The following is a 13,410-nucleotide window of genomic DNA, read 5'->3' on the forward strand; positions in this document are numbered from 1 at the left end:
AGTTTCCATCTTTTTTCTGTGGTAAATATCATGGCTGACAGATATAGAAAACCCCCCATAATTGAATTACGTGACTTGACAAAAAGTAATACTGTGCTACACGGTGCAGATCTTGGAAGGCTAGTAGCAGTTCCATGGAAGACTTTCTTGGATGGCACAGTGGCAAGCACGGTTGCCTCACAGCACCAGGGACCTGGGTAAGGTCACTCTCTGTGCAGAGTCTGCACATTCTCCCTGTGTCTGCGTGGGTTTCCACCAGGTGCTCCAGTTTCCTCCCACAGTCTGAAAGACGTGCTGGTTAGGTGCATTGGCCAAGCTAAATTTTCCTTCAGTGTACCCAAACAGGTGCTGGAGTGTGGCGACTAGGGGATTTTTTTACAGTAACTTCATTATAGTGTTAATATAAGCCTACTTGTGACACTAATAAATAAACTTTAGCTTAAACATGTAAATATGGAAAGATTGACATCCGAAGTGAAAAATGCACGATGGCAAAGTCTGGACATTTTATAAGAGAATTGTACATATTGAAAAAGAGAGATCCTTCATTTCTGTTTTTCGGCTGAAGTTTGCATGATGAGGGAGTCACCAGCATTTATCCTCCTAATTACTCTTGATGGCTCATCTTCTCAATCCGCTGCGATCTGTGTGGTGAAGATGCTCCCACAATGCTGTTAGTCAGGGAGTTTCTAAGGTTCTGGTCCAATGACAATGAAGGAATGGTGTGAATTGTCTGACTCAGAATGCTGTGGAACTTGGAAGTGATGGTTTTCACTTGAGTCCTTCTAGTTGGTGGAGGTTGTGGGATTGGGAGCTGCTGCAGTGCAAGCCAGAGTGCAGCGATGGTAGAGGGAATGAATGTTAAAACCAATGGATGGGGTGCTAATCAAAAGGATCTATTGCTTTATCCTGGATAGTAATGAGCTTGATGTTTGTTATTGGAACTGCAAACATCGAGGCAGCTGCAGAGGTGGTGGCTAGTGATATTGTCATTGGACTAGTCACCCAGAAACCCAGGGTTCAAATCCCACCATAACAGCACAGTTCTATTTAGATTAGCTGTACAATCGGGCAGACAAATAGCAACTAAAATTTAACATGGAGAAATGTCTAAATAGAAATCACTGCACTTCAAAGATATTTGTGCCTAAAAAAGTGTTTATTTTTGTGTAAAACACCCTGAGATACTTAAATGTAATAAGGTACCAAATCAATGAAAGTATTCCTGATTAAAGGCAAAGAACATACAGCAGTAGGCAGACCATGTGGTCTCTCAAGCTTGCCCCCGCATTTAGTAAAACCATAGTGGATCTTTTACCTCAGTTCTATTTTCCTGCCCTATCTGTAAATTCCTTGATCGACAGGTTCTCCACTCTGAATAGATGCACTAACTGAGCACCCACAGCTCTCTGGGGAAGAAAATTCCAAATATTCACAAAAGAAGTTTCCCCTCATCTCAGTCCAAAATAGCCAACACATGATTCTGAGACAGTGGGCCTGATTTTACCATTTTCATTCTAAGTGCTGAATCTGGGCGCAATTCAGGCGTCCCCATTAGCACTCAGCCTGAAAAAAAAATCGCGAGTCTGAATCGTGCTGTGGGTGGGGCTTAGCGCGCCCGAAACGATCGGAGCTCTGAACTGCGCATGCGCAGTTAGTAAAAATTTGAAAAAGCACGCTGCTGTCAGATCGCTCCCAGCAGCGAAAAGCGGGAGCGATGGCCCCCACAGACATCACTGTCCCCCTTATCCACCCACCTCCACGTTACCCAGAACAATCGCGACCCTCTGCCCCCTTCCCCCCCACTGATCGCCTGCAGAGTGGCAGTGGGCCCCCTGACCCCCCTGTCCCCCCCACCAGAGAATGATTCAGCTTGCCCCCCCCAACCAGAGATACATCTGACCCGCCTCTCTCCTCCCACCACCCCAAGAGAATGATTTGGCCTCACTCACTCCCCCCTCCCCGCCCCACCCCAGAGAATGATCTGGCCTCACTCCCCCCCTCCCCCCACCCCAGAGAATGATCTGGCCTCATTCCCCCCAAGAGAATGATCTGGCCTCACTCCCCCCCCCACCCCCTCCCCAGAGAATGATCTGGCCTCATTCCCCCCAAGAGAATGATCTGGCCTCACACCCCCCCACTCCCTCCCCAGAGAATGATCTGGCCTCACCACCCCCCCCCCCCCCCCCACCAAGAGAACGATCTGGGCTCACTCCCTCACCTCCCCCCCAGAGAATGAACTGGCCTCACTCCCCCCCAGAGAATGATCTGGCCTCACTCCTCCCCCCTCCCCCGCAAGAGAATGATCTGGCCTCACTCTCCCCCCCCCCAAGAGAATGATCTGGCCTCACTCTGCCCCACTCCCCACCGAGGTACACCTGGCCCAAATCCCTCCCCCCACAACCAAACAACGATCGCCTCTCCCCCACGCCCCCCCACCAGACAACGATTGGGCCTCCCTCCTCCTTCCCTCCCCACCAGAGAATGATCTGACCCAGTTCCCCTTCCCCCCTCCACTACGATCTGAGTCAGAGAGCTATTGGAAGCTCTGAACTCACCTCTTCAACAGCTGGAGCGCCCGATTCAGACTTTTATTCAGCAGGTCCGTTTCGGTGCGATTCCGGATCAGCGAACGCGGTGGTAAAGGGGGAAATGCTGATAAAGTTGGGCAAGTGCATGCATTTAAATTGCCTGTTAAATTGCCTGTTAAAGTGCCCATTTCAGGCGCGAATCGGATCATGGCCATTCCCAGGTCTCAGTAAAGTGGCCATCTGCGCGGGCGCGGATTGCATTAATGGCTCACACTCGACTTGACCACGTTTTCATGCCCGGTTGACGCAATGGTAAAATCGGGCCCAATGACTCCGGCATGGTGGCACAGTGGTGAGCACTGCTGCTTCACAGCGCCAGGGACCCGGGTTCAAATCCTGACTTGGATCACTGTCTGTGAGGAGTCTGCACATCCTCCCCGTGTCTGCTTGGGTTTCCTCCGGGTGCTCTGGTTTCCTCCCACAGTCCAATAATGTGCAGGTTAGGTTGATTGGCCAGGCTAAATTGACCCTAGTTTCAGGGGGATTAGCGGGGTAAATATGTGGGGTTACGGGGATAGGGCCTGGGTGGGATTGTGGTCAATGCAGACTCGATGGGCTCTCTGTACTGCAGGGAGTCTATGATTCTATTTCCAGGTGCTCCAGTAGGGGGAAACAACATCTCACCATCTACAGTACCTAGCCCCGAATAATTTTATGTTTTAATGAAATCATTTCCCATTCTTCCAAACTTTACAGACTAAAGGCCCATCCTTACACAGAATCACATAGCATACACATAGAAACAAGCCACTCAGCTAACCCAGTCCATGCTGGTATTTAGGTTTCACTTGAACTTCCTCCCACCTAACTCTATTCGCATAACTCTCACTTCCCTCTCCCTCTTATGCTTATCCACCTTCCCCTGTTTGAGAATAGCAAAACAGTGCTGTCCCATTCTACTCATCCTTAATCACTCTCTATAGTAGAAAATTTCACATTCTCATCACTCCCTAGTTAGAAGTTCTCCTGAATTCTCTATTTGATTTCCTGCTGGCCATTTTATATTGATGGCCCCTAATTGTGTTCTTTCCTTCAACTGCAAACACTCTCTGAATCTACTCTCTCGAAACCTTCCATAATTTTAAAGACCTCTGAACCAGATCACCAATCTGCCTTCAAGACAAACGAGGTCCGGCATTCATCCGTTCACACTCAACCTCTTCAACTTAGGTTGCCCTCATAGAATCCCTGCAGTGCAGAAGCCGACCATTCGGCCCATCGAGCCTGCACCAACTACAATCGCACCCAGGCCCTATCCCCATAACCCTATGTATTTACCCTACCTAGTCCCCCTAACACTAAGGGTCAATTTAGCATTGCCAATCAACCTAACCTGCACATCCTTGGAGCGTGGGAGGAAACTGGAGCACCCGGAGAAAACCCACACAGACACAGGGAGAATGTGCAAACTCCACACAGAGAGTCACCTGAGGCCAGAATTGAACTTGGGTCCCTGGCATTGTGAGGCAGCAGTGCTAACCACAATGCCACCGTGTTGCCTCCCCCAATCAATCAAATGAACATCTTTGCTCCCTGTCTAATGCAACTTTATCCTTCCTTCGACCTGGAGGGCAAAATTGTGCACAGTACTCTAGGTGTGGTCTCATCAAAGTCCTGTACAATTACAGCAAGGTTTCCTTAAGCTTATGTTCCCACCCTCTTCCAATGAAGGCTAAAAAACCACTTGCCTTCCTAATCGCTTGTTCGCCCTGCATGCTAAGTGTGGGAGAAGAGAGTGGGACAAAGCCTGACTGTGACAAGGTACTTTGTGCATATGGGAATCTTTCTCAAGATTTTTCTCAAGCTATAGTTTAGATCAGCAGTCAGACTCTGACTTCAAACTTTAGTTAAGGAGCCGAGTAAACATAAATTGCCTGACAATTAGCTGTCAATCAAATGAAAGTGGATAGGTGTTAATCGGTGTAGCAGGAAGCAGATTGAGTGAGGCATCAGCTCGCTGTAACTGTAGACAAGCTTTGCTATCACACAGAGTGTGATGAGGTATGAGTGCTAACTCAGGAACTTGGTGCACATGATGCGATTTATATTTCTTTTTAAATCAGCCTGCAGAGGCTTTAAGAAGGTGAGCAGGAAGGTAATTGTTTAGTGATTTAAGATTTTATCCCCCGATTTCTAGGCAGTAGTTTAAACGGGCACAAGGGAGATAGAACATTGCAGTAACTTTATAGCTTATCCAGTTAAAAGACATGATGTAATTACAGTCAAGCGTTGAGTGATATTTTCTAAACTCAAAATTTAGTTAGTTAAATTGAAAACCGTAGAGATGATAAAGTAGGTAATGTGTTCTAGCTGTAGCATGTGGGAACAGGTGGACACTAGTGTGATCCACAACAACCATATCTGCAGCTTGAGGAACTTCATCTCCAGGTTGATGAACAGAAGATTGAGCTTCCAACAGTGTGATGCATCTGGGAGGATGAAAGTTACCAGGACACTTTGTTCCAGGAGACATTCACACACCTCTTAGGCTGAGTACTTCTGATTTAGTTTGTGGTCAGACAGTTGGTTGTCAGTACAAGTGAGGCAGGTATAAGAATCAAGAAGGTAAAAATAGAAGAACCTCAGCTCTTGCACTTGTCCAAGAGGTTTGAGGATCTTTCAACTAATGTAGTTGAAAGCAGGGAAGATGAGCAAGCTCACCGCTAGATGGTAATGGACAAGACGATGAGGATCATCTCAAGAACTTGGATGCCATCTGTTATAAAGGGGAGGTTAATCCTCTCTCTGAGAGCTAACACCTAACCACTCAAAGAGGAGTACCTCGCTTTATAATCTGTTAAAAGTGTGTGAGAAGTCGTACGATCTGCTCCTCAGCAACTTTTAGTGGTCAAATCAAAATAACTACCTGAGACTCCGTAAAATCAACAAGGAACACTATTTATCTAACCGACGGTAAACAGAATAAATAAATAATTAACAAACCAAATAAAACACTACTCTAATGGAATGCTGTTTAGGTAAATACAATTCCCACTTATGAATCAAAAAAACATAGAATTTTTAGTCACTCTCAAAATTTCAACCAGGTTTGTTCATCTCCCAGAATCTTCTGTCTTTCTTCTGTCTGGAACTTCTGTCTTGTTTTGCTATCTTCACTAGCAAGATGAGGCTTTCTTTTAAGACATAAGTGAGCTAAAAGCTATTAGCTGCGGCAGAGAGCAGTTGCTGCCTCTCTCTGGAGCTGAGAGCTGTCTCTTATACCCCTGATGACATACCAACATCCCCCACAATAGGGTCGATTCTCAGGTTACCAAAACATCAAATTTAAATCTATTAGGTTGCTGTTATCCAAGTGCCTAACTTAAATCGATTGGCTAAAATTTAAAAACAGCCTGTTGTCTTGGCAACAATACTGTTTGGCCTTTGATACAGTGTTTCAGCCTGTGTACAGCATATGCACTTACACCTCTTTTTTTAAACTCCAAATACCGAAAAAGCACTGTCTTTTTAAAAGACAATTTTACAAACACCAACGTTGCAACACACCCCACAAAGGCTAGAGTGGAATGGCCTACAGGGTCACAAAGACAAATGTGAGTTCTTTCAGACTTCATATGAGGAGAGACTAAGTTGGCTAGGCTTGTATTCATTGGAGTTTAGAAGAGTGAGAGGGTTATCTCATAGAAAGTTATAAAATTCGAACTGGGTTAGACAGGGTAGATTCAGAAAGAATGTTCCCGATGGTAGGGGAATCCAGAACTAGGGGTCATAGTTTGAGGATAAGGGCTAAACCTTTTAGAAGTGACGTGAGGAGAAGTTTCCTCACCCAGAGAGTGGTGAATGTGTGGAATTGACTGCCACAGAAGGTAGTTGAGGCCAAAACGTTGTCTGATTTCAAGAACAAACCAGATATAGCTCTTGGGACTAAAGGGATCAAGGGATATGGGGGGAAGGGAGGATCAGGATATTGAATTAGATGATCAGCCATGATCATAATGAATGGCAGAGCAGGCACAATGGGCCGAATGGCCTGCTCCTGCTTTCAGTTTCTACGTTTCTACCTGGTTTTACAAAGCACCATTCAAGGTCAAGGCTATTGTGGATGTTCCAGCTCCTCGGAATATTAACAAGCTTCACAGACTTTCAATACAGAGAGTCAGTGTGCTCAAATCAAGCGTGAAGCACTGGGGACCATCCAGAAATCTCACCAGTACCTGTTTGATCTGGAAATTCACACTCTAACTGATCAACCACTCACTTCAATATTCGGTTTACACACAGGTATCCCTTCTTTAGCTGCAAGCAGGATGCAGTGTTGAGCATTGTTCACACATATGACATGCAATATTGAAAAGATACAGTGGATGGCAATGCAGATGGTCTTGAGGCTGCTCTACCAGTCAATCATAGGGACGCTATTCAGAAAGATACCTTTGACTTTGCACACGTGGTGAATGCACCTGTCACTTCAGTCCAAATCAAGAATGCCATTCGAGTGGGCCCAACATTGTCCAAAGTCATAGATCTTGTGATGCATGGCAACTCTTCCTCAGACTTCCAAGTCTCACCTGACCTTCATCCTTAGGTTTCCAGGAGGATGGAGTTATCAGTCATTTCAGGATGCTTGCTTTGGGGCATGAGAGTTATTATTCCACCACAATTGAGGAAACCAGTGTGGACCAACTGAATTAAGGACAATGTGGAATAGTTTGCATGAACGAGGTGGCAGGAGCTACTTTTAATAGCTTGGTGTGGACTAAGACATTTAAGTCAAGGCAAGATCTCATTCTTCATGTCAGTGTGCGAGAAACACGGCCCAATTGGAACCCCTCCATCCATGGGATAATCTGGCAAACACTTGGTAGCAAAACCTCATCAAGTTTGCTGTCCACTTGAAAGAACAATGTTTATGGTGGTTGTGGGTGCACATTCCAAATGGCCAGAAGTTTCAGTGATGTCCTCTATTACTGCTGAGAGTACAATTCAAAGTTTAAGAGAAATGTACATTCATTACGGGTTACTGGAACAACTTGTGTCAGACTATGGACCTGAAATTTGTCTTGCAGGAGTTTGGGAGTTTTCTTGAGATGTAACAGAATTCATCACATCACCTCAGCACTGTGTCACCCATCCACCAATGGAGTAGCAGAGAGATTTGTCCAAACCATGAAACATGCATTAAGGTCATTGCAAGGACATTCCTCTATTTGAAAATGTGAGAACACGTTTCTGCTAACATATCAAAACACACCACATACAACAACTAAAGCATCTCCAGCATTCCTACTAATACACAGTTGCTTTGATCTGCTGAAACCAACGAAAACGCAACAAGCTGTGTTAGGTCAGCAGTATGACCAAGTGGAGAGAAGAGCACAAAAATCAAAGCCAAGAATTTTCTGTTTGAGACAAGAAGTTCCAGCTCGTAATTATGTTACTGGAGCTAAATGGGTTCCTGCTACAGTGATTACTCAAGCATTACAACACAGGATTACGTGCATGCTAAACAGTGGAAGCAGAATGCTAGACAGAGCTAAGCAATGCCACAACCAACTGATCAGATCAATCATTTGATCATTGATCAGATCAATGCTTTGCAGTCCTGCCACATCCAGTCATAAATGGTTGTGGGCAATTTAACAATTAACTGGAGGAGGTGACTCTGCCAACATCCCCATCCCCAATGATGGAGTCTAACATGTCAGCATAAAAGACAAAGCTGAAGCATTTGCAGTCATCTTCAGAAGCGTCAAGTGAATGATCCAGCTCAGCCTACTCCTGAGGTCCCCAACATAGATATCTGTCATTAGACAAATTAATTCACTTTGTGCTGAAATGGCTGAAAACAGTGGATTACAACAATGTCTGTACTGAAGACTTATGCTCCAGAGCTACCTTTGCTCTTAACTAAACTGGTCCACTACAACTACAACACTGGCATTTACCCAACAATGCTGAAAATTACTCGGGTATGCCCTCTCCAGAAAAAGCAGGACAAATCCAACCTAGCCAATGACCTCCCCATTGGTCTACTCTCAATCAAGTAATGAAGGGTATCGCTGAGAGTGCTATCAAATGGCACTTACACAGCAATAGCTCATTCCCCAATACGCAGTTTCAGTTTTGCCAGGGACACTCAGCTGCTGACTTCATTACATCCTTATCTAAACGCAAACAGGAGAGGTGAAGCAACTGTCCTTGCAACACTTGACCAAGTGTGGCATTAAGGAGCCCACACAACATTGAAGTTTATAGGAATAAGGTGGAAAGCTCCTAGGCCCAACCATTTTCAACTATTTCATGAATTACTTCCCTTCCTCCTCTTGCCCCCACCACTCACCCAGATAAGAAGTGGGCATGTTTGCTGATGACTAAACAGTAGTCGCTACCAGTTGCATCTCCTGAGATAGTGAAGCAGGCGGTTCCCTCCTACAGCAAGACCTGGACAACATTCAAGCTTGGGCTGATAACTGGCAAGCAACATTCATGCCACACAAGGGCCTGACAACAACCATATCCAACAAGAGAACCTAACTATCTCCCCATGATACTTCCATTGCATAGCAACCCCCATCAATACTGAACTGCAACAACTCATCAATAGTCCTTCAACGCCACCTTCTAAACCTACAACTTCTACCACAAAGGCATGGGAACACCTCCACTTGCAAGGTCCAGTCCAAGTCACTCACCATTATGACTTGGAACTATATTGCCATTCGTTCACTGTCGCTGGGTCAAAATCCTAGAACTGCATAACTGACAGCAAAGTGGTGTATCTACAGGATAGGAATGACAGTGGTTGAAGAAAGTGACTCTCCATCGTTTTCTCACGGGAAATAAACATTGGCCTTGCCAAAAGTGTCCATTTCCCAAGAACAAATTAAATTTATTCCATGTGTTTGGAATACTTTTATAAGCTGGACATCTCAAAACATCTTCATTAGCTAATTAATACCCAAGTTGATTATTACCCATCTACTGGAGCGTTCTCATCAATAAAGTTATTTCTTGAAAGAAATTCCAATATATTGAGGCATCAATTAGTGCAAGGCCTCTACTGGTTACTTCAAAACAGTTTTATACATAGAGAACATTGAACCACCTAGCCTACTTCTTGCAAAAAATCTTGAAATGCAGTTCCCTCTATCCCAATAGAAATTTATTGTTTTACTATAATGAAACTTTCATTTCCACCACTTAATTATTGCACAATTGTCATTTTCTTGTTTAAAAAAAAAGTTGCCTAAATTTCCTTTTTTCTCTTGACATCCTTTGCTGTCTCTTCTATTCCTGTAACCAATGCCTGACATAGCTAAGTCTTGGATTCAAATTGTCCATACGTGCAAAAATTTTGAAACTCTCCCAAGTGTCCTCTCCTCCAGAGATTAAATTCCAATGTAGATAACCCAACTTCACAACTCGTCACCTCCAGCAGGCCTCCTACACAGTTCCTCTAATAATTCTTCACCTTTTCCATATTAAGGAGACCAAAGTGAATGGTCCTCCAAAATCAGATCTATCAAGGCCATTTCAATATCACTTACTTAGCTAAGAAGGGAATATTTTTGGAGTTCTGAGCTGTAATGAGGTTTCTAACCAGCTGTGAATGTGAATTAGAAATTCAAGAATGTATGATCTACCCTATAAATCATACTCTTAGCTATATGGCCAAATGTTTTACCTAGTTCCTTACCAGGAACTACATTAAACACTGCAAACATTACACTGATGTTGCAAACATTAAAGGTTTGAATACCCAATCCTCCCTAAACTCGGATCTTTTCGTTGCCATTACCTCAAGTAAATTACCAGAGTAAAACAGAATGTGCATGGCCTATCTACCACCTTTGCCCAAAAAACTATCCTGTACAATTCTCTTTTGATGCTTATATCTTGGTCATCATTAATACTGCATCCAATTAGACGTCATCCAAAAACATACCCCAGATAATGTTTCATCTTGATCATTTAAAAAAAACCTCCTCTAACCCTTCATCTAACTCCATCAGATTCCCTTTAAAGGCAGCTATCCTATTTGTCACAACTGCTCTTTGTTGTAGTGAGTTACACATTTTAAAAATTGCCAATCCCTAATTTTCCTCAAGGTGGTGATAATGAGCCATCTTCTTGAACTACTGCAATCCATGTGATGTCAGTACACAGTGATGTCAGGGAGGGTGTGCCAAGATTTGGACTCACTCACTGGGTAGTTTTCCTTGAATTTCTGATTGGATTTATCAGTGACCATCTTATATTTATGACTTTAGCTTTGGTCTCCCGCACAAGTGGAGCCATCTTTTCAGGTTGGAATGCCAGCAGAACATCAATGGCCATTCAGAGCTGTCAAGGTCAGAATATTGCATTCAAACCCACTTCAGCCTCACTACTCTCAATAATCCCCACCCCCCACTTTCTTTCACTGTCCTATAATCACCATAGGGCACCTCACTCTACCTCTATTTCCTTAAACTCATTATTCCAACTCTCACTTCCCTACAACCTGCATCTTAAACACTGCATACCAACTATTTCACTACAGGACAATTCTCTGAACACCTTGCTAGGTTGTCACTAACACGTTCCCTTCTTTCTTGCAGCTGATGATCACTTAATAGGAGGCCACTGAAGGAGGCTAAGCCAACTACCTATCCTTACCACTATAGAAGAGTACATGCTGGCCATCATGAACAGGTGAGTATGTCATGGCCGTATGAGGCTTAATATGTAAACCAAACATCTAAAATGTGTAAGTGGATTTTAAAATGTAACAGTCCAAGAATTCTGCTCTGGGTTTCTTCACACCCTCATCCTCTTACTTATTTCTATCAGGTGGCAAATTACATGCTGCAGGATCTCTTGCCTCTTGACGATAATACAGCTAGTCCAGCTGTATTGGTAATCTCCAGGCTGTTGATAGTGAGGGATTCAACGATGTTAATGCCATTGAACATCAAGGGGTGATGATTACATTCACTTGTAGATGGTCATTGCCTGGCACAAATGTTACTTGCCATTTGTCTAAGCCTGAATATTGTCCAGGTCTTGTTGCATTTGGATATGGACTGCTTCAGTACGAGTTGTCGCAATTGGTGCTGAACATTGGCAAACATCCCCACTACTGACCTTACAATGGAAGGAAGATCATTGATGAAATAGCTGATGATGGTTGAGCCTAGGACACTGCACGGAAGAACTTCTGCAGTGATGACTGATCTCTTCTAGTTATGGGTCCAACCAGCAGAATTTCCCCCAATTACTTCAGCTTTGCTACGCTATAAAGGCTGATATGCACTTGGCAGCTTGCAGGTGAGTTTGCACGTAATGATTCAACAAAGTGGTGTATCCAGTTTCAATTTATATCATGGATCTATTCTCATCAACATGGAGGTCAGTTCTAGGAACATCACAGTGGCACCCACCATCATGAAACCATCACAGCAGCTTTCACTTGTTGCCCAGATAGTTGCCATTTGGGCAGTGAAAGCTAGCCACATCACTGTTACTCATGTAGCTCTGCGCAAAAGCATGGTGCAAGAGACAGACCCACCAAAGTGGCCTTGGTTTCCCTCATTAGGCACCTGCTTTTCTCTCGCACAAGGTACTTGTTGGAAGGTCAATTTTGGTAGCTTTCATTGCTAGATAATCTAGGAGCAAAAATTACAACCAGCCAGTGGATTTTGTGCTCAACCTGATGGAGTTTTGAAAAAGATGCAAATATAGGGGAAAACATAGATGGTATACATCTTCAACATAGGAAATAGTGAGCTTTAAGACTTAAAAGGAGAGATGCAATGGCAGATTGTGATGCTTAAGATAGCTGTCTTAGGTGGGGATTAAGGAAAGACAACAAGTTCAGCCTCGTCAATAATCGAACTGTAGGAAATTGAAGCTCACCCAGGATTAAATGTCAGAAGTCATATCTCAGAACACAGCTGCAGTGGAGTACTGGAGAAGGTGTTGGGCTTGCTTGGGCCAAATGTTCTCTTTCTGCATTATAATTTCCAAGTAATTCTCTGCTACTTTACCGAGACAGGCCACACTAGTACACAGGAGGTGGAATTGCTTACTGCATTGATCTTTAACGAGAAATATCTGGCACAATTTGAAAATCAAAAGCAGACATCTTATTAAATCATGTTGACATCAGCAAATGTGAAAGCACAAGTTGCCAGAGAATGATGGTATCATTAGTATGTGAAATCAATCTGGTCATGGGATGAAAACAGTCTTCCACAAATGTGAACTTCAACTTTGGTCGATACAAAAAAGTGCCATGAAAAATAAAATTCAATCTGTACAGAAAGGACATGCATACAAAATTGCAACATTTTCTCTATTACGGGGTGGGGGGGGAACCTACCATTTCAGTGGCCATTTTTGTCCTGAATGAGAATGTTCCAGCCATATTAACATCACACCTTAGAGGAATTGTTGAGACTTTTGTACCGAAATGTGCTTACTAGTGGAACCAATTGTGGTACAGTATTCCTGGAATGAATTTCTATTTCTAAATATACCATGTAGAATGTCCACTGACAACCACAGAACCGGCAGTAGCTGCTGTTTTCATAATTCCTCTGTTACCCACCAAAGTTTGAAGGGGTGAATGGAGAATTCTTGCAAAAAGGCTATTCCACTGTTTCCATTGCAAAGGTTTCCTTCATAATTAACACTTCTGGTTCCCACAACCAAAAGTGGCCTTCAGTCGTAGCATTATTTCCCAATGCCTTGTTTGCCCATAGGAGCATATCCTGGCTGATTGGGAAACAAATCACTGAATTCCCAAATGATGGAATAAATCTCTGACAGCAGCATGCCAGTGAATATTAAACAATATAATTTCTAAAGATGCACC

This window comes from Mustelus asterias, chromosome 4 (genome assembly GCF_964213995.1).
Source record: "Mustelus asterias chromosome 4, sMusAst1.hap1.1, whole genome shotgun sequence".
NCBI lineage: Eukaryota > Metazoa > Chordata > Chondrichthyes > Carcharhiniformes > Triakidae > Mustelus > Mustelus asterias.